The 24,108-nt window shown below is 44.1% G+C and overlaps 1 protein-coding gene across 1 annotated transcript in view; it reads left to right on the top strand.

The window, feature by feature from the left end:
• The window catches only part of RHBDL3 (rhomboid like 3), a 124,553-nt gene that overhangs the window by 65,435 nt on the left and 35,010 nt on the right, over nucleotides 1-24,108 (top strand). The window lies entirely within an intron of this gene.

Consider the following 24,108-nt stretch of genomic DNA (forward strand, 5'->3'; position numbering starts at 1 on the left):
ATAGAGATGAATTGCTGAGAATATATACTTGCAAACTCATTCGTACATTATTTTATACTTGCTTGGTAATTATTGTGTTTAGATCTCAGTCTTCTTTTAGAAACTCAGAGCTCCTTATCTGGAACTCCCAATCATTTCCAAAAGTTGCCTTTATAAATGTGTGCCTTCTGGCCTAGATCCATTATCTGAAACCTGAATTAGGACCTGCGTAAGATACAAGGGTCCCACCACTACTTGCATGGTGGTGGTTGCTGTTGTTGCACATAATTTTAGAAGGAGAAAGACAGAGGTGGAGGAGGAAGGGGAGGAAGATGGACATATGTGGTGGTAAAGAAAAATAGATATAGACCCCATGTTTTAAGTTGAAATGAAAGTGGAGTTCTGGCTGTGAAAGTGCTGAAGGCCTAAAGCAGCCCAGTTGCTTCAGAATAATCCCATGTGTATAGAGGTTTGCCAAAAGGACAGACAGACTAACCTTGGTTTGGAGGGGATTGGACTAGATCAGTGTTTCTCAACCAGTGTGCCTCCAGATGTTTTGGGACTACAACTCCCATCATTCCTGACCACTGGTCTTGCTAGCTAGGGATGATGGGAGTTGTAGTCCCAAAACATCTGGAGGCACACTGGTTGAGAAACACTGGACTAGATGACCCTTTGAAGTCCTTCAAATCTATGATTCTATGAACCTGCAGATTAACCAAAAATGTGTGCCTATAGGTCAGTCGCAAAACCATACCTCCAATTTGGCTTGGGAATCTGCCTAACTCCCAAAGCAATCCATTTGGCAATTGCGTTTTATGACTTGCATAATAAGATATGGTCACTTTAATTTTTGAAAGCTCTTTTTAAAAATTTCAATGCTGAAATCCAACTCGACAGAGCTGAATTCCTCCTGTTGCAGAGGCTAGCAGTATTTCATTTGAATGCCTGTCTCTTTTACTGGATTTTGATTGCTTCATTTGCTTGCAAACAAGATCACACTTGGAGTGCTATAGATAGGTTTATGCTCTGCTGCTGGAACGGTAAGAAACGGCTGTTTTGACAATATGGTCCCCATCATTCCCAAACTCACAGCACCCCAAGAAATACCCACCCTTTCTCTGCAACAGTCTCTCATTTCCACACACAACCCCATATTCTGCTCTCTGCAGCAGGCATGTTAACAGCTGAATTCAGTGTAAAGCTGTTGATTGGTATGAGTGGCATCACTTCCATCTTGGCTTACCTGCTGGCCTTAAAGCTTGAGATCTTGAGCATAAATTAGGAGAAGTGCCTTCTAGATGTTGCTGGGCTACAACTCCTATCATCCTTGGCCGCTAGCCATGCTTGCTGCGGCTGATGGAGCCCAACAACCTATGGAGGGCACATCAGCTGCCCCTGCTCTAAATCTTTTATATGCCATAGTTTCCTTGTGGTCACATATTCAGACAACTGGCAAACATCCTTCTCTCGCTGTTAGCTGCTGCCTGTACCTACTTTGAGGAAAAGCTAGTAACAGGAGAATGACACCAATTGAGAGTCCGTATAATGTAGTGGCTAGACGAGCAAGATTTCCGAGTATACATGTACTGTACAGGATAAGGCTGTGACTCTGTGCAAGATTACAGCCCCAGTCTTTCTGAAGGGGAGGTCTCATCTTTGTGCCTTTGGGGTTTAGTTCTTTCTGAGCTCAGCCTGCTATGGCCAAGCTAAACTCAGGCTCCAGCACCGCAATCTGTTCCTTATGCATTTGTTTTTCTCCCCATGAGCAGAGCAGGAATGTTACTGTGCCGCTGGGGCTGGATTTTGTGTGTGTGTGTGCCTGTTGTATCAGTTTTCTGTAGCCGTACTTAGCCAGGCAAGAAGATCAGCAGGGCTACATGATTAACCTCATTAAATTGCAAACTAAGCATAATCATGATGAGCACATAAATGTGTGACTGTGTATGTCAGGCATCCCCAAACTTCGGCCCTCCAGATGTTTTGGACTACAATTCCCATCTTCCGCGACCACTGGTCCTGTTAGCTAGGGATCATGGGAGTTGTAGGCCAAAACATATGGAGGGCCGAAGTTTGGGGATGCCTGCTGTAGGCTGACAAGAGTTGATACCAGGTGATCCTAAATGAAAAAGCAAGACCTGCAAGAAAATATTGCAGTGTGTGGTAGAGTGCTCTTGTTCAGGATGCTTCATTTAATTCCCCCAGCAGCGACTCAAGATTCTGTGTCCACTGAGCAATGTCAGGTAAGTCAGTTGGGTCATCAGCAAAGATAGGGGCCTGATGGAGGAAACTTTGCATGGCATGGAGACTCATAATGGTGGGACGTGGGGTCACCCATTGAAGCCAAGCTTTGGAAGATTCAGGACAGGCAAAGAAGTTCTTCAGAGAGCACTTGCTCCCTCAAAGCTGCAACCAGTCCTCAGGAGAACATTGGAAAACGGTGGCATAAGTCTGCTGCAATCTGCCAGAATCCCTGGCATCTGCCACTGTTTGACAGTGTCAGGCGAACCCCACTTCCAATTTAAGATACCTTGGTTTTGAAACGAAGGCTTTTCACGAGCAACTTCTGACCCAGACAATCCCTCCTATAAATGAGAAAGTTTCATTACATGTTTATTGAACCGATGTGGCAAGAAACCATTGATTTCCTATCACACCTAACCCTCTGTACCCATTCATTTACGTTTTTGCCGTTCTAGTTAATTGACATATAGACACTGAAGCTTCAAATTATATAAGAAATGGGGCCACTGTTCATTGGAAGCATCACTCAATGTTGGACGTCTTTCCAAGGATGTTTACATCTAACTGAAGCCTGCTATTGTCTTCTCTCATCACCACATAAAGCTTTGAAGTGGACGAGTTCAGATCTGGAGGTGCCAATGTAGCAGTCTGATTCTGGACAATAAAATTTCCAGATGTACATTCTGCTGGATTTAGTGAGACTTAACTCCCAGCATTAAGTGTGCCTGAGGTTGCAGCCCCAATTCACCTGATGTTGGAGCTGGTCTGTGGGCAACGTTCTGAGGTTAGCGGTCACCTGGTTTATGTGCGTGCATGCTCATTACTTGACAACTGTGACATCAAGTGGTGACTTTTCACATGGGAATGAGCCCATCTCAAACAAAACACGTCAGAGAGAACTTCCACGTGATTGATGTACGTAAAATTATGGGTTGTGTGGAGAAAATAGCTAGGGGCAAGTTTTCCAGCATATTCTGGGATGCACTCCTGAAGATAAGGAATGCCTTCTGGAATACGTCTGAAAACAGAAGTTCATGGCAATAACATTTATGCTCCTCCCCGCCCCCAACCCCACAAAAATAATTTAAGAACTCAAGGGCCTCCAGTGAAGCAGCACATTGGAAGATTCCAGGCAGACAAAGGGAGGGATTTCTTTACACAGTGCATAGCTAATCTATGGGATTTTCACCCCCAGTGATGGCAATCAATTTGGATGACTTTTTTTAAAAAAGGACTGGACAAATTCCTGGAGGATAAGACTATGTTCTACCTCTGCTGCTTATATGCCAGTGGTTGGGAATCACAGGAAGGGATAATGCTGTCGCACTCAGTTCCTTCTTGCCGGTTTCCCTCAGGCATCTGGTTGGCCACTGTGAGAACTGAATGCTGGACTAGAAGGGCCATTGGCCAGATTCAGCAGGGGTCTTCATTAAACACAGTTTAATGCATTTCACACATTCAGTTGTGAGCTATCAAGCAATGAGAAATCAAATGATTGTGTGTGTGTCAACCCGGGCCTTAGAAGAAAAGCATTCCATCGAAACAAGAGCAGTGCCATTAATGCTTTCAGAGCTCACAGTTCTCTAGAGAAAGAAAGAAAGAAAGAAAAAGGGTGCCCCATGGATGACCTCTAAGGTACACAAAACAAGGCTATGTGGCCGAAAGACCCAGGAATTCCTTCTTCTTGTAGAAAGGGATTGAATGGTGCACCAACCAGACTTCTGAGGTCCCTTCTCTTCCCAGAGCAACTCCCTCCACCACCTGATGAGCACTCCAAAAATTGGAGGACCCCGGGAGTAGCCTCCAAAGGAGCACATGGAACTATCACTAAGGCAAAGCAAGCATGTTGCACTCATGTTGCCTTTGGGGCAGGGGTCCAGTGCTGCACTCAGCAGAAGGAGCCCTGAAGGCAACAGCTATAAGTAATATTCTTTAATGTCTACAGAGCGGTCCACCCCCTGAACTTTATGTCCGGGTCTCAAATTGCCTAATTGCACTGCCATGTTGCACAGGTAAAAGTGTTTTAGCTCAGTTATTTGGATTGAGGGATTGGTTTGTGAACTGTGGACAATCTCTAGGTCCTGATTGTGTTGTCTTGACTAGAGATCCAGTCCTCCTAATGGAGACTTCCAGTTGTAGCTTAAAACTTAGCCTTCCATAGTGGCTGCATATGCACCAGAGTGTTACAGTGCATATGGGTCTCCCAGGTCCAGTTTCTTTCCACGTTTGGTCTCATGCATATTTGCTCACACATGAGCACTTTCGGTTGGACACTGTCTCAGTGTTTCCCAACCACACTAGTGGGACAGTGCTTGATGAGATGTGTTTGCACTGTGCCTTGATGTTCTCTCCCCTCAATCAGTACTTCCCCACCCAGCATAAGTTCTGGAAATCTGATGTAATATTCTTAAAAAGGTCCAACATGCATCTACTCACACCTTCCTGTTAACCAGACACCACAGCAGATTCCAAGAGAAAAGCAGAACGAGTGCATTATTCAACAGAGGATAAACAGGAGTAACCAAGGCCAGCTTAAATAGAAAGAAACTGGTAGAAGGACATTAAAAAAACCACACACACACACAACATAAATTCCACCCAATGAGTCACAGGAGCAGCAGCAATGGTTGCACGTCCTTTTAATCCTTTGCACACCATATATCACACGTGAGGTCCATTGTGGGCATACACACAGGTACCGTTTTTGTTTACCTGTGGCCGCTTCTTTCATTTTTGTTTTTACTTTTGAGTTATAAGTTTTCTAATGTACCAGTATGTTTCCGAGCACAATTCAAAGTGTTGGTGCTGACCTTTAAAGCCCTAGACAGCCTCGGCCCAGTATACCTGAAGGAGCGTCTCCACCCCCATCGCTCGGCCCAGACACTGAGGTCCAGCTCTGAGGGTCTTCTGGTGGTTCCCTCCCTGCGAGAAGTGAGGTTACAGGGAGCCAGACAGAGGGCCTTCTCAGGAGTGGTGCCCGCCCTGTGGAACACCCTCCCTTCAGATGTCAAAGAAATAAACAACACTCTGACTTTTAGAAGACATCTGAAGGCAGCCCTGTTTAGGGAAGTTTTTAATATTTCATGAATTATTGTATTTTAATCTTTTGTTGGGAGCTGCCCAGAGTGGCTAGGGAAACCCAGCCAGATAGGCGGAGAATAAATAATAAATTGTTGTTGTTGTTGTTGTTGTTGTTGTTGTTGTTACTATTTGCACAAAAGAGTGGGTTAAAAAATAAAGTATGTGTCAGTCCCGATGGGCCCCACTAGCAGCCGACTGAGGAGTGCCTCACCAGTGAAAGTAGGGGGTGCAATGATATACAGCCCCCAAGAAAACATCATGAGGCAAGTGGGGCAGGGAGGGAGGAACCTCCCTACATGATGTGCTCCAGTGGCTAACATGCAATTTTATGTTGGTTTTAAAAAAACCAAAAAACCACACTATCTGAAGGGGGGGAGGTTAAATGAAATGAGAGGGAAATGGTCTTTTTTGGACTATTTAAAGAAATATTATAGCATGATGGATTTGCAAGCAGAATTTGAAGCACGAGCAATACAGTTTTGTTTAACTTACTTAGCATGCTTGATCGCCTAACCCCACCCTCGCAAAAAAAGAAAAGAAAAGGATTTGTGGCGCTGAAAATAGAGAGTGATACAAAATATATCTTTTATATGGGTGGATTACAAGTGTGCCTTTGTTTGTTCTATTCAATATTCATGAAAGAAAAGCAAGAGCCAGCTGCGAATTGTTAAAACGTTATTGATCAGAGCTGTTCACGGCATCTCAAAACAAGTTCAGGACACCATCGCTTTACCCTTGGCTTGCTGCACAGCTAGAGGAGGAACATTACAAGAAGTTTTGATTGATGGGCTTAAACTAGTGGTGGAGAAAAGGCACATAGCGGCGTTTGCTTAGGCGGTGGGCCGGTTAGTGTGAGCAATGCCTATTTTTGAGGGGACCAAGGAACATGTTCCCAGCTGCAGAATCATCTTTGAACCTGGCGTTGCTCCCAGATTCTCAGCCATATTAAAATACCTTTTTACCAACCTTGCTTGGTTTGCCACTGGGACACCCTACTAGAATATAGTGACCTAGCCACTGCCGCTTCGACCCTAGTGACTTCCAGGTTAAACTAATGTAAGCTGATTCCGCGGTCGTGAACCAGGACCATTTATGCCCTGCAGGTTCCCAAGCTGACACTGTGGCACTAAATCGGAGAGAGATGGCACCATGCCTTGTGAGGTTTTGTATAGTACTTCCCTTGTTTAATGGTACCACCTATGATACTCCCACAATTCCCTTGGTTTGCTGCGGGGGCCAAAAAGATAACAGTACAATCCCATTTTTGTTGTACCAGAACCTCTTGCAGTTACACTGTTGGGAAACTTCCCTGTGGACCTCATGTGGATATAGCATTCCAGTGGGGGGGGGGGGGAGAAATCCCTCTATGGCAGGCATCCCCAAACTGTGGCCCTCCAGATGTTTTGGCCTACAACTCCCATGATCCCTAGCTAACAGGACCAGTGGTCGGGGAAGATGGGAATTGTAGTCCAAAACATCTGGAGGGCTGAAGTTTGGGGGTGCCTTCTCTATGGGCAGAGGAAAGAAAGACCATCCTGAGTGGGACTCGGATCATGGCTTATCACTCTCAGCTCACTAGGCTACCCATCTCCCAGCGACATGGAGGCATATCTGCTCATATTATTGAGTCTAATCTTTTTTAAAAATGGTGTTCCAGTTCTTTCTTCAGAGAGATCTTTCTGCTTCTGAGTGTGCTGTGTCTCCTTTTGATCTAACAAGAAGCCTGTGCAGGGTTAAGAGTCATGGTCTGCTGTGAGGTTCTGGCTGGAAGACAATTTAATTAGATTCCTGTTGGGAGCAGCTATGTACTGTGGTGACATCATCCAGAACAGGTCATTTCTACAGAGCTTCCCGTTTTATTGGGTGTGCATCACACAGTGTTAGGTGTGTGAATTAGAATCATGGAGTTGGAAGGGACCACAAGGGTCATCTTAGCCAAGCCCTCTGCAATGCAGGAATATTTTGACCAATGTGGGGCTCGACCCCACAACCCTGAGATTGAGCCTCATACTCTACCAAGTGAGCTATCCCAGCTATAAAAGCCATTCAAGTTGGTGACCATTAAAGTGTTGTTAGTTAGCCTCGTCATGATGGGTGGATGGTAAATTGCCAGGGGTGGGTGCTGTGAGAGTGTTGCTTTCTACAGCCCTTGTTGATTCTGTCGCTTGTTGACATAGGGTTGCAACTGCGTTAGCTGTGACATAGCAGTCAAATAATAATAATAATAATAATAATAATAATAATAATAATAATAATAATATACCCCCACCCATCTGGCTGGGTTTCCCCAGCCACTCTGGGCGGCTCCCAACAGAATATTAAAAACACAATAAAACATCAAACATTGAAAACTTCCCTGAACAGGGCTGCCTTCAGATGTCTTCTAAAAGTCAGAGAGTTGTTTATTTCTAGTAATGGAAATCCAATAACGAGACGGGAGACAAGGTAGAGTTCCAGAAGGCCAACCCCGGGCGTAGCTCAGGAGCCTGTATTTATTGACAGCAACTTTGACAGCTAATGATTAACTTGTAATGCAGCTTCCAACCAATTACAGGAGTGTAGCCTCATGCAGAGTAATGTCTTGGCACATGTCACTTCCTGCCAACACCCAAAATTTCCGCCATGAAGGAAGTGGTGAACTGCACATCCCACACATCATGTACCTGTCACATGCCTGCTCTTTAAACATCCCCCTCCTCTCCATCTTGTGACTCTCAGTACTTTTCCAAGACCCTACCTGTTTCCCATTGTTCCTTTCCTGACCCAGGTTCGACCCATCCTGGTCTTCTCCTGTCAAGTCTGCTTAAACCAGATATATCCTGATCTTTCCAGATCCACCAAGCCCCATCCAGTGCAACTGACCTATGCCCTTACCTCCTGACCTGTCATTGTACTGGCTTGCCAGCATTACACTTCCTAATACTAGAGCAGGGGTTCCCAACAAAAATTTCTCGAGGACCCCTCATCGAGCTGCCATTGTGACAAGGACCCCCATTAATTCCTAATCCTAAAATTAAAAAGTGAGAGTTAATTAAGAGTCTTTTTATATTTTATATTTATACGTTTTTTACAGTTACAACAGAGTACTCCATCAGTATACAGTTAGTTTTAATTTTCAGTTCTTAATGAGATGAGTTAAATCTGTCCTTTGAGTCCATTATTTCTGAAATGTTAGGTTCCAAACTTGAAACTTTCACTCTGAAATCCGACCGCATGTCGAGCCGATTCCTATATTTGTTTTTCATGAAACACATGGAAGAAAATGCTTGCTCACACCGATATGTGGTTGCAAATGGAAGGATCTTTTTCATTGCCTTATCTCCAAGTTTCTTGTAGTCCTTGCGGCATACAGCAGAACTACTGCCTCTATCTAATTCTAGTTTTGCGCTAGACTCTGCTCATGCAGGAAGCGGCCAAAACAAAAAATCTGTTATCATACAAAATATAGTTAATATATTTTTTATTCTAATAGGATCTTGAGGACCCCTCTGGCATAGCTCGCGGACCCCTGGGGGTCCCCGGACCACCTGTTGGGAACCACTGTACTAGAGGATCGACGGGTGTGCCACGCCATTTTCCTAAACCAACCCCACATTTATTTCCTTGACATCTGATGGGAGGGCGCCACTACCGAGAAGGCCCTCTGCCTGGTTCCCTGTAACCTTACTTCTCGCAGGGAGGGAACCGCCAGAAGGCCCTCGCCGCTGGATCTCAGTGTCCGGGGTGAACGATGGGGGTGGAGATGCTCCTTCAGGTATATTTTATTATTGATATGTTTTGTATAACTGAAAAATTTTAAATAAAGTGACACACTTTTTTTTGGTATAAGTGACATAGCAGTTACTTGGCGGTGGTTGAATTGTTCTGCCTCCCACTGTGGCGAACCAATTCTTTGCACCCACATGCACATCATGTAACACACACTGGATTTCCAAATGCCACAGAAAACCACATGATAAAGCAACTCGGCTGGATACTTAAACATTTAGGCAAGATTTTGTTCCCCACCCCTGCCTTTTTGACCTTCCTCTGTGACCTTTAGTACACTCCATCACCTCTTTAAGCCCCTTGTTTCTTTTTGTCTCTTTTTTCATAGGAAAGGTCCTTAAGGGATGGATTGTGTCTTACGGATTTCCTGTACAAAGGAGCTCTGGCCTCAGTTGGGAGCCTCTTGATACCAGTCACTAACAAAAAATGCAAATAACTAGTAAAAGCTACTTAGTAACATAGAAAACACCCCTGTGAGTTTGATAGAACGTGGCGTTTTCTGTTTCAGGGATAATTAGAAGTGACCAGCTACTTCTTTGTGAAGTAGGATGAAGTGGTCGGCATATCTCTTAATTTTTAATGGCTTTGATTTGATTTCCCATAAGTTAACCTTCTTCTTTTTTTAAATCTGGGAATCAATGTGTCTGTGCACCAACAGAAAGAAAGAAAGAAAGAAAGAAAGAAAGAAAGAAAGAAAGAAAGAAAGAAAGAAAGAAAGAAAGAAAGAAAGAAAGCTGGATATTCAATCACATCAGAAATATGTTTCTAAAAGGGAATTCAAAATAAAAAAATTCCTTCAGTAGCACCTTAAAGACCAACTAAGTTTATATTTTGGTATGAGCTTTCGTGTGCATGCACACTTCTTCAGATACACTAGAAACAGAAGTGTCAGACCCTATATATATACAGAGGGTGGTGGGGGTGGGTGGGAATGGGAGATGGGCTGATGGGAGTGGTAAACCTGTAGATGGGTGTTAATGGCTGCTGATGGCAGCAATTAGTCCTGGGCTGAGGTGCTAAAGAAAGCTTGATCTAGCACCTCAGCCCAGGACTAATTGCATCATGCACCTCTGCCCAGGACTAATTGCTGCCATCAGCAGCCATTAACACCCATCTACAGGTTTACCACTCCCATCAGCCCATCTCCCATTCCCACCCACCCCCACCACCCTCTGTATATATATAGGGTCTGACACTTCTGTTTCTAGTGTATCTGAAGAAGTGTGCATGCACACGAAAGCTCATACCAAAATATAAACTTAGTTGGTCTTTAAGGTGCTACTGAAGGAATTTTTTTATTTTGCTTCGACTCAGACCAACACGGCTACCTACCTGTAACTAAAAGGGAATTGTTAGGAACTCTTCACATCTTCTTAGTATGGTTGTATGTACATCCTTCTAGTTAACCCCAGCTGCTTCACCATCCCAGAGAGATGCTTCAACTTCTTAAAAGTTATTTTGGATGTCACCAGCAAAGTAGGTGCACAGCTGTTCATGCATATATTTAGGTTGTTTTTTTAAAAACCACAACAACAAAAATAGACTATTTCTTGAGAAAAAGAAGCATGTATGTACAGCAGATATAGAGACAACAAGGGACAACAAGAAATGAACCAAACAAAATGTTAAGGGCACCAAGTGGAGGCAGACTCTAAAAGTTGTGCTCAGATGATAAGAACACAGGAATACAAATTACAATTGTGACCAGCGCATGCAGTTGAAACTGTCGGATTCCATTTCTGGTTCACCCAGTGGTCACTCAACAGCAAGCTGATGCTATGGACAACAACAACAACAACAACAACACATTCCTGGAAAATTATTCAGTTGGCATAACTATTAATATATTTTTCAAGAGAAAAACTGAGGTCTGCACTCACTGCTTTCCAGAAGAAAGCTATAAAAGCAGTCAAATAAATGTTGCCTTTTGAATTATTTCTCATACATATGCATGTGGATTGCCGCCTGTTTTGTTTATGGTGCTGGCAAGAGGGCTCCTTTTTTTATCCTGATGGCTGTAGATTTTAAAAAAAAAGTCTTCCTGAAATTTTGTTTTTCCTTTACTGGCAAAAACAAACATGTGTTTTCCTTTGCTCCTGTTGTCTGGGAGGGCATTTCCTTTCCTTTCTTTCTCTACCACAAAAAAAGACTGTTGGGGGAAATGCACTTGCTAGCAGCCCCATCGTAAACAAACAGCAACAGCTGCAGGCAGAGATAAAGCACAAAGCTCTTTAACTAAACTTTTTCTACCATTGGTGATGATGAGTTGAGCTGGAGCCTAATTACAGCAAGAGGCATTATTCACTGGGATCCTTGTTGGGGGCCGAGGCCTTTTTCACACAGCTTCTTACAAGCGCAACAAAGCTCAAGCAGCAGGGCGGTGGGATCCCCTGTAGAGACAGAGTCTCCGCTTCCAGGTCAAGCATGTCTCCCCTCTCAAAAACAAAGGGCAGGCTTGTTACATGTGACAACAGCTAGGATGCTGCGCCTCAGCCGGGCTCCTCTTCAGACTGTCAACAGGGAAAAAGGAGGAGGCAGCTGCTGCTGCTGTGCTGAGAGCCACCTGCTTGCCAGACTTCCAATATGTGACTTAGGTGAGAGGCAGGTGCAAAGCAGGGTTAGAGAAGACAATGAGGTCCTTATTATTAGGGGCTTGCTCTTGCATTACCTTGATTCATCTATTTGCCTCTTGATACTGCAGGGTTGTAACTTGAGAATATTCTCATGTGTAATCGCCCACCCTTCACAATATAGGAGATACCGTAGGTAAGATTAGATCAATTAGATTGCGAGACGTGGGGTGATTTCATGCACATGTAGAAGAGCTTCACAAGATGTAGTTTATCTGGTACAAAATCCGACACCTCTGCTGCGATTCCTGAGAAATCTTGCATTTCCTTTCTGCGTTGCTTTCCAAAAGTTGCCGTTTTCATCTCGCAAACTGTGGCGTTTATAGACAAAGAGGTGAATCTACCTGCTTCTTGGTGGTTCATAGGACCCCTGGACCACAGACTTGCTTCAGCACAGAATTTTGAGTTGCATCCAATGGACACAAGAACAGAGGGAAGCTGCCTTACACTGAGCCAGACCATCAGACCATCTACATAGTTTGTCTACACAGACAGGCAATGGTGCTCGAAGATTTCAGACTGGAGCCTTCCTCAGCCCCACATGGGTATTAAACCTGGGACTTTCTGCATGCACAGCAGATGCCCTACCACCGAGTTATGACACTCCCTTCATGTTCACCTTCCCATCTTCAGCCTTCTGAGTACCCTCAAAATCTGCTCTGGAGTGGGGGGGTTAAGGGACCTTCTAGGACAGGGTTGGGTCTCCTGCTGTTTTTGGACTACAACTCCCATAATTTCTAGCTAGCAGGACCAGTGGTCAGGGATGATGAGAATTGTAGTCTAGAGTATATTTCACAGGCTGAGGAGAGAAGGGAGGCAGCTGAAGTCCCATTGCATCAGCTGATGTCTGCTTATCTAAAGCTGGATTCTGCCCAAAGAAGCAACAGGACTTTTATTACAGTTCGGCATCCCAGTAACTTGCCACTGCCACCATCAGGTGCAGAGGTCCCACAGCTACATTTGAAAACTTGATGGGAGGACTTAATTGTTCAGACATCAGGGTTCAAGTTGATGCTTCTCAATGCTCCAGAGGTTTTGATTTGTTTCTGGGGAGGGGCTAGGTCCTTCTGCTCCTGGCCACTACCACCACTGCCCATTTGCTGGCCCTCTTCTTCAAGGCCCGATTCATACCACTGCCCAGAGGAAGACTGCAGGGCAAATGGAGGATACTGCTGCTGCATCTCATCATGGTTCGTGCCACTTCTGCACACAGAGGGGGGCAGGAGAACAAGCAGCAACAGCAAGGGGGGTATAGTAGGGCAGTCCAAGGGACTGCAGGGTGGCTTCCTGAGCAGGGAGAGGGCAATGATACAGGCCCCCTGACAAGCCGCCCTGTGCCTTTCACAACTGTACTGGAAGCAAAATTCAACAGGTGGAAATATTTCCTATTCCTGCAAATAAAAACCTCGCCAGTTGATTTCTGCCTCTTATGCCACCTTTGAGTGCACAGGTTCTCCATCCTTTGAAAAGGAGCCAAGCTTGCTCTAGGATGGCTGCCTTTGCTCTAGATCCGTACAGAGCCCTTCGCTGCAAAACTTGTTTTCATTCTTTACCTGCTGCTGTCGCTGCCCCCACATCTTTGCAATGATGTCTCAAATTCTACGAAACTCAGGCAATTAGGCTCAAAGTGAAATGAGCAGCATGAACTTCCCCCAGAAAAACTGTGCTGATAACACAAGTTTTGTGTTTGCATAATTTTATTCTGATAATAGAACTTGCATTTCCTTGGGAGCAGATGGGATGGAGTGGAGATGAGACAATTTAAACATTACTCCTGGTGTGCAAATGAACTTGATAGAGCAGAAATGCTTAGAAACAGAGGGTTTCTAAAATCTCTTCTCTCTCTCTCTCTCCTTGGAAGGGAACAGGTATTTTGATACTTTGCAAATGTTGGACAGACTTCTAGAAACAACCCTCAACATGATTACCCACCAAAAAATGCTCTCTGTTTCAAAACAAATATTTGGCTGTAACAGAGTTGATGCAGTTTTTCTTGAAGCCTCACATTTTGTCTAATGTAAACCAGATTCTTACGACCCAGGGTCTCACTTTCTCCAAGCTGAAATCCCACCCGCAGGGAACGGGTGGGAGGAACCCAAGTTTCAGACAAGCAAAATAATAAACAATTAACCCCCCCCCCCAAGTTTTGTAGCTATAATCAAATCACCTTCATAAAATGAATGGCAGGCATCAGTACAACCTGCCTGTGCAGAGTGGAGCATATGTTATGTGACTGTTTTACTACATGCCTGGATTGCACTGGAAAGATGCAAAAATAGATGGATCTGAGGCAGGATCAGTAGGGGCTGAATTGTTGAGTTGGGAATGTGGTGCTGAACCACCTCATCAGTGCCAGAATCCACAAGAGATGGGTCTGCCAGTGTTATGACTTGTCGAGACAGCAAACAAGCATTTGAGATGAAATGTGCATCTAATCCATCCCACCCCTGGTGCAGGGAGCTGTGCTAGTAGTGGTCACACACTTATGGTGTTAGGTGGATCAGGGTATGTCTAACAAATCATCACATGCCTTGCAACCTAGCTTTAGTTTCTAGCCTGAGCTGCTTTGCAGAACCAACTGTTCCACATACAAGACCCAGTTGTTGATAACTTCAACTCTGAAGGTTAGGAGACATGCCTAAAATCAGAAAGAGCAAGCATGGTGGGGGAGCATAATTAGCCGTGAACACAAATTGTTGTGCTTACAGTCTTTGTTATTACCTCACTGTTTTCCTCTGCTCCTTGGGAAATCACGGCATTGTATTAACAGCGCAATGTACTACTCATCCCTATAAAATTCAGTCTCCCAGAGCTACAGATTATTCAGCCTTCCACTGTAAAAGCCGAGTAGAGGGGTAACATTTTTATTCCCCGCTGATGGAGTGTCTGTTGCGTGGCACTTATTAATATCACTGTTCCAGCTTGTCTGGAAGGAACGGGGAGGGAACTTCTAAGCTGGTAAAAAGAAAAGAAAAAAAGCCACCATGATGGATAAAGAGAAGCAAACATTTTGTCTCTTTTTCCGCTTTCATTTTGCAGATTAAATATTGCCAGGACAGTTTTATTATCTTTTTGTGGGAAGAGTTTTTAAGGAGTTACGTGCCATGTCCTCTCTGTAGTTTTAATGGCAAAAAGGAAAGGATGGGGAGGATGTAAATTTAGACCTGGCTTTTTTATTATTATTATTTTTAATGGTGCCTAGGAATGCTTTTGTAGTGCAGACATAAAAAGGATATAAATCATATCTCCCAGTGCTTTGCTATAAAGCTTCTCTGTGCTGGTGTGACTCTTTCAATTCCCTGGTGGCCTGCGGGGAAGAATCAATTAAATCTTGCAATGCAGTCAATGAGTATTTGTCCAAACATGCTGGAAAGAATAAAAGGGGGCAGCAGGTCCTTAAGGAAAGAGAGTTGTGGGCTGTAACATGGCCGGCCCTATAATGAGGCAGAGTGAGGCACTACCTCAGGTAGCAGGGCAGAGCAGGTGGCAGATTGCACATCCTGTCTGCTGTCCATTGGGCTTCCTCCTCCCATCATGGTACCATGAATGCACCAAAAGCCTGCTTGTTGCAGCTAATGCTGCTACAGTGGTCTAAACCACTGTAGCCTCTTGGGCTTGCTGATCGGAAGGTTGGCGGTTCGAACGGGGTGAGCTCCCGTTGCTCTGTCCCAGCTCCTGCCAACCTAGCAGTTCGAAACCACACCAGTGCAAGTAGATAAATAGGTACCGCTGCGGCGGGAAGGTAAATGGAGTTTCCCGTGCGCTCTGCTTTCCGTCATGGTGTCCCATTGCACCAGAAGCGGTTTAGTCCTGCTGGCCACAGGACTCGGAAAACTGTCTGTGAACAAACACTGGCTCCCTTGGCCTTGAAAGCAAGATGAGCACCACAACCCCATAGTCAACTTTGGCTGGACTTAACCGTCCAGTGGTGGTGCTCACCTGCCACAGAGTGCCACAACTGTAAGAGAGAAGCAGGTGGTGATTCTCCAGGAGAGCTCTTGAGGCCAACCACAAGTCACTCTGAGGAAGGGGTCCTTCCTTAGAGGGAGGCATTGTGCCTGTGCCACTTAGGCTCTGGCTTCTGTAGCTGAGCCCACTGACTTTCCCAGAGAGCCACAGGAGAGGCCTGAAACTCAGCACTCTACGGTTCTGGTTTGTTCCCTAGGAAAGAGCCTGGCGGTGCATTTGCCAGCTTCTTCATGGAAACAGTAATGAGAGGACCAAAGAAAACGGGGCAGCTTGTCAAGACGATGGCAGTTCCCCGCTCCTGACCTCTGGGCTTGTTCTTTGACTATGTGTGTGTACAGCATACCCTCCGATACTTCCCCAATGAAAATAGGGACATCGTATTCCAGAATAATAATATAAAAATAATTTATACTCCATGCATCTGACAGGGTTGCCCCAGCCACTTTGGACAGCTTCCAACATATATGAAAACTTAATTAAACATTTTTTTTTAAAAAACTTCCCTATACAGGGTTGCCCTCAGATGTCTTCTAAAGGTTATCTCCTTGAATTGGGGTTCACATAACTCCACACCCTCCAACATTTCTCTGATGAAAATAGGGACGTCCTAAGGAACGGTGGGACATTCAGGGTTCAAATCAGAAACCAGCATGGCTTCTGTAAATACGAGACTCTCCCTGGAAAATAGGGACACTTGGAGTGTGTATCGGATTAGACTTCTCATATCAGTTTATTGCTTGACTTGTAGACCAACGCTGACCGATGTGCTCAATTGGTGATCTCCTGGCTTGACTTCCGACTGTTTCAGCATGATCTGTGTGTCCTCACTTCCCCACATTTTCCTCTCCCAGATGCTGGCCACAATTCTCTACCACCCGCAAGCCTGGTATATTGCACTCTCTCTCTCTCTCTAATCAAATCAAATCTAGGAAGGCACTCAGAGTCTTCTGCAGTCTCTTCTGGGATTAAATGTTGGAATAAATATTGAAAACTAAGGTTCTGAAAGGATGGAAGAATCTTGTTTTTCGAGGTGAGCGTGTATTTGGCAAGGGGAAGGAACGCTTTGGCAGAAGTCCAAGAAAGTACTTAATTTTAAGCATGTGAGCACTTGAGCAGTCTCACTTACTGGTAGCTGTTCCGTGTACTAATTATAGTTGCCTGGAGTGGAGGTATAGATGTGTCAGGGCTATTTTAAGTTAATGGTTTTGTGAATGTGGCCGAGCACTTCCTTTGCTGTGGGTTGGGAGAAGTGTTGAGTTCCACCGGAGAGATAAAAACAGCATCAAGCTGGGGAAAGGCTTTGGCCAGGTTAACCTGCAGTGACTCTAGGTTCTAGAGACGTTCTCCAGTGTGGTGGGTGGAAGGTGGGGAATCTACTGAATCTACTGTCCCACACCTGAACCATCCCTTCTTCCTCTACCACATCCTGCACGTATTCCTCCCATCTTGGACTGCCCTGGCTCGTCCTCCTCTCCCTGGCCTGGTTTCTGCCTTGTGACCAGAGCCAAACACCATAAATCATTGACCCCTTCTCCTTGGTGGCTCTCCTGGTCCCCTCCCTCCATCGCACAGCCTTTGGAGCTCTGCCAGTCCCTGACGCCCTAGCTTTGCACGAAGGCAGGTAAAACGTTTTATTGTCATCGTGTTTCCCATTGGTCCCATCTAGGAACCCAGGCAGCTACTTTGTACCAGTTGAGACTATCGGCCCCCCCTAGCTCCATGTTGTCTACTCTACAAAGGCAGTGGCTCTTTGGGGTTTCAGTCAGGAGTCTGAACCAACCCTACAGAGGCTAAAGACTGAACCTGGGGCATTTTGAATGCAAAGCATGCACTCTACCGATGAGGTGTGAGTGTAGTGTGCCATTTCTAACATGAAGAACATGAGTAACATTACAGAGAACAGGCTATTTCTTGACAGGGCAAGAGTCTCACTAGACCTATGAGTTGCCATCTGAAGTTGCTTATCAGCTCCAGGCCATCTGAAGTGGGGTTCATCCAGGGTGTCCTCCCAAGCGAAATAGTCTGGCAACGCATCATTATGCTTATTAAAGTGGAACTTGGCAATGAAATTTTCATCCTCCATCATGATTGCTCAGCTGTTTCAAATCACTTAGAAAGCTGGAACTTAGATAAGTGAAATGTCAGTTAGAATAGACATTTTAATTATATATGTATGAGAAACTTTTTTATTATTAAAAACTCCTTTCTGAATATGAAATCTGGACTTATATTGGTTGTGGAGCAGTCTTCATCTGCAATATCTTATTTATTTATTTTAAGCAAATGAGATTCCTAGGGTGTACAGTGCTTTCAGCATCACACCATCTTAGAATTGCAGGGCATAGCTTTGCAAATGTAACAAGAAATGTAATTTTTTATGAATTACATTATGAGCCTGTGATTGGCAGGGGGAAGGTGGGGGCTTTGCTTATGGTCCCACTGATGAACCTCACCTGTCATGTGGGAATCCAGAGTAGGACCTTCTTTTTTGTGACACCCCTGTTGTGAACCACCCTGAGATCTATGGGGATACGGCGGAATACAGATTTAATAAATAATAATGAAAACAATATTTTTTAAAAAATAATTTTTATTTATTTCAATTATAAAAATCGTACATACACATACACAACATTACTTTCCATTTACACAAAAAATCCATGATAAGACATAGAGAAAAGACAAATTATTACAAATATTTCTCATCTCATCTCTATACTAGAAATATAAGAAAAAAGAAAAAAGGGGAAAAAAGAAAGAAAAAAAGGGGGGAATGTAAAGAAAAAATATTAAATATTAAGAAAATATAAAAAACAAAATAAGATAACACATAAGATAACAACAACCTTCCAATCATATCCTATGTAATTTATATAACTTCCTCTTATTATCCACGAAAGGCTCTCTGAAAACAATATAACATTTATGAATCCTTGTTTAGGGCGGCAGTCCTTTTCATAGGTATAAATATTACTAATGACATTTTCAGAACCTGGCTTTCCTAAATATCTCTTCCTCTTCCTGGTCCATATCATGAGACTTGTTCTTGCATTGAATTTTAAAGGCTCTTGCAAGTCAAAGCCATTTGACTAAGAAGTTGCGTGTGGCAATGTTCATTCCATCATTGACGAGTTTGAAAAAAAATACTTAAGAACCATCTAGTAAGCACATTTAACTCTGGTAGACATGCATATTGTAGTGGTCACGTGGCATTTCTACCAGCAATGGAGAATTTGTTGCCCTCCAGATATTGTTGAGTTCTAACCCTCAATCAACCCCAACCAGTGTGTCCAGTGGTGAAGGGATGATGGAAGCTCCAGTCCACCAACATTTTTATAAGTATCTTCTTCAGGTCAGGCATGAATGTGCTTTGGGAGAGTGCATCATGTGTCATTAGCAAATAGCCCAAGTCTGCTTCTTTTCTTTGCTTGCTGAATATTCCAATAAACCACTTCGGAGAGAACAAGTCTTTAATGACTCTGAATATATTTTCTCCCGTTCGCTCTCTCTCTCTCTCTCTCTTTTTGTACTTCTGCCTCCAGCTTTAATAACCTGCTTATTAAAGAAGCCACAGATCAACTGCAAGGATGGGGTGGCCCCCATCCTTGTATTTTGGACCTGAGCTATTGAACATGCCGGCCTACAATGGACTCTCTGTTCTTTCAGTTAGAGGTTACATACTTGATTCGTAAAGAATAATACTATACCACTGCAGAAATCAAAGAAGCGAATTGTGTCCATATGGGAGCCTTTCTGGTTGGGTGTAGCAGAGAACAGATGATACTTTATAGGCAGTGATAGTAAGCCAGTGTTGCCTGGGGTTTGTAAGGTCTTTTCACACATTACACAGTAACAAATCCAGGTTTGGCAGGGTGCTGCCTGCAGCCAACCTCAGCTTCTGACAAATAGACCTGTGTGATATATGTGTTTTCAAATAACCTGGTTGTCACATTTCTGAATATGCGACACCTAAAATATCTGTAATGAGGAAAGAGGCTCTGCGGAGGTTATGCAGTTTTGAGATTAGAAGCTTTACGATACGCACTCACGTTAATTGTGATTCAGTTGTTCTTTACTAGCCTTTATATATTGATTATGTATAGAGGTGATACAAAGTTGAACTAGAATGGGAACTAAAACATGTCTAGAATTTGTGCAGTGTTGACCTCTGGAGCTTTAAGCATTTTAATTGAAAGGGTGAAAATAAGCGGCTGAAATCCACCACCACTGTTTTCCGATCAACACCTAAGTTAACAACATTTCATCACCATGCCCAATTCTAATGCTTTTAAAGGAGTAAAACGAATAGTCATTCTGCAGAATGTAGAGAGAAGTTCTGGGCTGGAGGAGAAGCAAATACTCCTATCTGCAGTCATAAGCGTGAGCTGAATGAGCATATCTGATCTTCTCCCACACAAAAACCCCACACATGAACATAAAATGTATAGTTATGCAGTTATTTGTCTATGTTACCCAATTACATTAGCATATGAGAAAGAAGACAAACTGTTTTTGAGCTTAGGCAAAATAAGGGACATACTTGCACATATATATTTATTTAAATCCACACACATTTAAATGCTTTCCCACACACAGGAATGTCGGTGATGTCACCAAATTGCCGAGAGTAGTAAAAACTAAAAGATTGTGAGGCGCTCGAAAAGAATCTCTCCCCAAGTGGGTGAATGGGCATTAAAATAGCAAATAAAGTTTAAGGTAAGCAAGTGTAAAGTGTTACACACAGGGGCAAAAAAAAAATCCTAACCACGTGTTTTTTAATTGGTGGTCACTGAACAGGAAAGTGATCTAGGTATAATGGTAGATAGCTCAATATAACAGTAGACCCTGCATGTGGCTGCTGTGGGGGGGGGGGAGGCAATTTTTCATTAGGAAAATAAAACTGCCATGATCATTACAGTGGTATATACAGGCACGTAATTCCAAGAGGGCACGAACCAGGTGCCCCCATGCAGGGAACCCCACCCTGCCTGCTGCTGGGGGTCTCTGAGCCCCAGAGCCTGGCCCTGCCCCCTTGCTGATTGGCCACCCTGGGGATTTGCCCGCCAAGGGCCACGTCAGCCTGCCAGGTCCTGTGGGCAGGCAGCGCAAGACCCCCCACTTGGCACTGGTGGCGAGGGCTGGAATGGTGTGGTGGGCTCCATGAGCCCTCTGTGTCCCACCTGGCGTATGTGCATGTGCACGCATGCCCCGGGCACCAGCAAATGTCGCAATGCTGCCAGACTCCCCTATGATGAGAGTTTAGAAGAAAGGTGAGTAAGGAGGGGGTCTGATAGAGATGAAGAACATGATGTGTCATGTGGATGAAGTGGGCAGAGAGAGATTTTTCTCCCATAATGCTGGAGCCCAGGGCCATCCAATGGAACAGAATATTGGAAGAGTCGAGGCAGACAAAAGGAAATGCTCCTTCACACAGGTGCCTAGTTACGCTGTGAAATTTGCTACTGCTGTACATCATGGATGGCTTGAAAAGGGTTCAGACAAATTCATGAAGGCTAAGGCTGTTCATAGCTACTACAGTGGTACCTCGGTTTGCGAACGCAATCCGTTCCGCGGAGGTGTTCGCTCGCCGAGGTATTCACTCGCTGAAGGCACGCTTCTGCGTGTGCACGAAGCACCGATAGGGCGCTTCTGCACATGCTGTGCAGATCGCTTCTGTGCATGCGCGAGCTGTGCAGATCGCGTCTGCGCATCCAACGCCGCAGAACCCGGATGTAAACACTTCCAGGTCCGCGGTGTTCGTAAACGGAGGTTCCACTGTAGTCATAATGGCTGGTATTACCTCCAGTATAAGAGGCAGAATGTATACAAATTTATGAGAACAGAAAAGAGTATTGTTGTGGGCTTTTCATAGGCTGGTTGGCTGCTGTGAGAGTTGGATGCTGGACAAGTTGGGTCTTTGGTCTGATCCAGCAGGACTCTGTTTGTTGGTTGGTTGGTTGGTTGGTTGGTTGGTTGGTTGGTGTGATCACCGTACTGTTTGGATATCTGTACTGTGTTGTGTTTTTTTAAGGTTTGAATATAAGGTGGAATATATATTAAGCTGAAAACAAAAAGCTGCTGTCTCATACATAAATAACATATCTGACCTTGATCCCACAAATAGACTAAATTTAAAACCGGAAGCCCACAGCAGTTGCAGGATCTTATAGCTCCAAGAGCTAAGCAAGCAAAGCCACACAACAGGTTCAGATTTTCTTTGCTGCGTTGAGGCAGGGGCTGTGAGCAGGAAAGCATTCCCATAAATCAAGACAAGTACAAGACAGTTCAGAAACCGAGGGCCAAAATAGAGCCAATTGTGAGTCTCCCATGTTGCATTGAGCTTCAGCCCTATGTATCACTATTATCCTATCACAAAATGTGAGAGATGCCAGAAAATACATAAGTTAAGCTAAGAAAATTAATATTCCAGTCTTTCGGTTCCCTGCCTCTTAAAAGGCCAAGAAGAAAGATGAAATTTCAGATATGTAATTTTTTTACTCCCTGCCTTTGCAACGCATGTACACACACGTGCGCACACACACACAGACAAACAAACCTACTCCTGACCTGGAAACTGGTGCTAAAGAACTCTTGCAGATCTCTCAGCACCCTCATCAAATTATGCTTCCTAGGTTTCTTTAGTGGAAGACAGGACTGTTGAATTGGTATGGGTTTGTTGTGTAGAACTGCTCTCGCTGCTTACCTGTTCTTTTAGGACAGAATTATTCTCCAAGTTCTGCTCATTTGCTGAGGGCTGCTTTAAACAGTTGTGTCAACTGCTACACCCTTAGTGTCTCCATGCTGGAGAAAGTGGGCATCTTGAGCATGCAATTTTCACAAACTTCTTTTCTACACTGAACTGCATTCTAAGAAACGTACATGTTTGAAGCAGCAGACCTGTGTCCATTGCGTAAGGAGAAAATATCTAGGAGTCCTCATCACAAGAGTTAGAGTTAGAAGGGACCCCAAGAGTCATTTAGTCCAACCCTCTGCAATGCAGGAATCTCAGCTAAAGCATCTGTGACAGATGGCCATCCAATCTCTGCTTAAAAACCTCCAAGGAAAGAGAGTCTACAACCTCCCAAGGGAGACCGTTCCACCGTCAAACAGCTTTTGCTGTCAGAAAGTTCTTCTTGATGTTTAGTGGGAATCTCCTTTCTTGTAACTTGAAACCATTGCCTCAAGTCCTACCGTCCAGAGTGGGAGAAAACGTGCTTGTTCCCTCTTCCACATGACAGCCCTGAAGATATTTGAAGGTAACTATCATATCTCCTCTCAGCCTCCTCTTTTCCAGGCTAAACATACCCAGCTCCTTCAACATTTTCTCATATGGCTTGGTTTCCAGACCCTTGATCAGGCACCCCCAAACTTCGGCCCTCCAGATGTTTTGGGCTACAACTCCCATCTTCCCCAACCATTGGTCCTGTTAGCTAGGGATCATGGGAGTTGTAGGCCAAAACATCTGGAGGGCCGCAGTTTGGGGATGCCTGCCCTTGATCATCTTGATATTCTGAATTTTTTTTAAAAAAAACATGTAACTTTTTAAAGTTAAAAGTCATTTGGAAAACTGAAAGAGGGGGGCTGTGAATGTTCTTAATACGTAGGAAGCAAGGAATATTATTTTGTTGTGGTGGTTGCTCGTTCCTGCTGTAGTGGAAGCACTTTTTTCAGATAAAGTTAGGTCATTATGCGACATGTCCTCTCTGGAAAGCTGTCAGTGTGTTCCCTAAGGGTTTTAATTTCATCTCCTAATGCCAACATTTACTGCTTTTGTAAGATTACCAGTTTAAATGGCTCTTGGCATTTTTATCACCCAGATGTGATCAAAAGCAACTAATATGCAGGCCCTTGTAAAATTAATGGAACGTGAGCGCAGGTAGGTGTTGTGAACAGAAAGGTTTCATTTGCTGCTTGCCTCACTGAACAGATATCACCTCTTGCATGCCTTCAATTCCTACTTCTTCACAGAGCATCTTCTCCTTATTTGGGTTTCCGTATATAAATAATAATAACCATAACTTGATTCTGCTGCATGCTGGTAACCATGCTGCGAACAACAGGGTTTAGGAGTAATTTTTTTGATGGTACAACTCTTCCTCCCTAATGGATCAATTCATCTTCCCCATCTCACCCCAGCTTTTATCCAAATTAGAATAAAAGTATTTTGTTTTTCTCCATTATTTTTAGTATGTGACCATGCCCTTTAGTACCTTTCCTTGAGATGCATCAAATAAAGGTAGCTGACATTCTATAGCAGCAATGGAGAACCTGTCTTTGTGGGACATGGGTACATCTTCATTGTTCTTATTTAAGGAAGTGAGTGTGCTGTTTTATGGAGGTGGTCCCACCATGAGCCAAGGTGAGCATATTTTGAAAGCAATTAAGGCAAACAAGTGAGAGATGGACAGATCTGATTTTCTTGGCAGGATGCAATCCA

This window comes from Zootoca vivipara, chromosome 2, assembly GCF_965207765.1.
Source record: "Zootoca vivipara chromosome 2, rZooViv2.hap1.1, whole genome shotgun sequence".
Classification (NCBI taxonomy): Eukaryota; Metazoa; Chordata; class Lepidosauria; order Squamata; family Lacertidae; genus Zootoca; species Zootoca vivipara.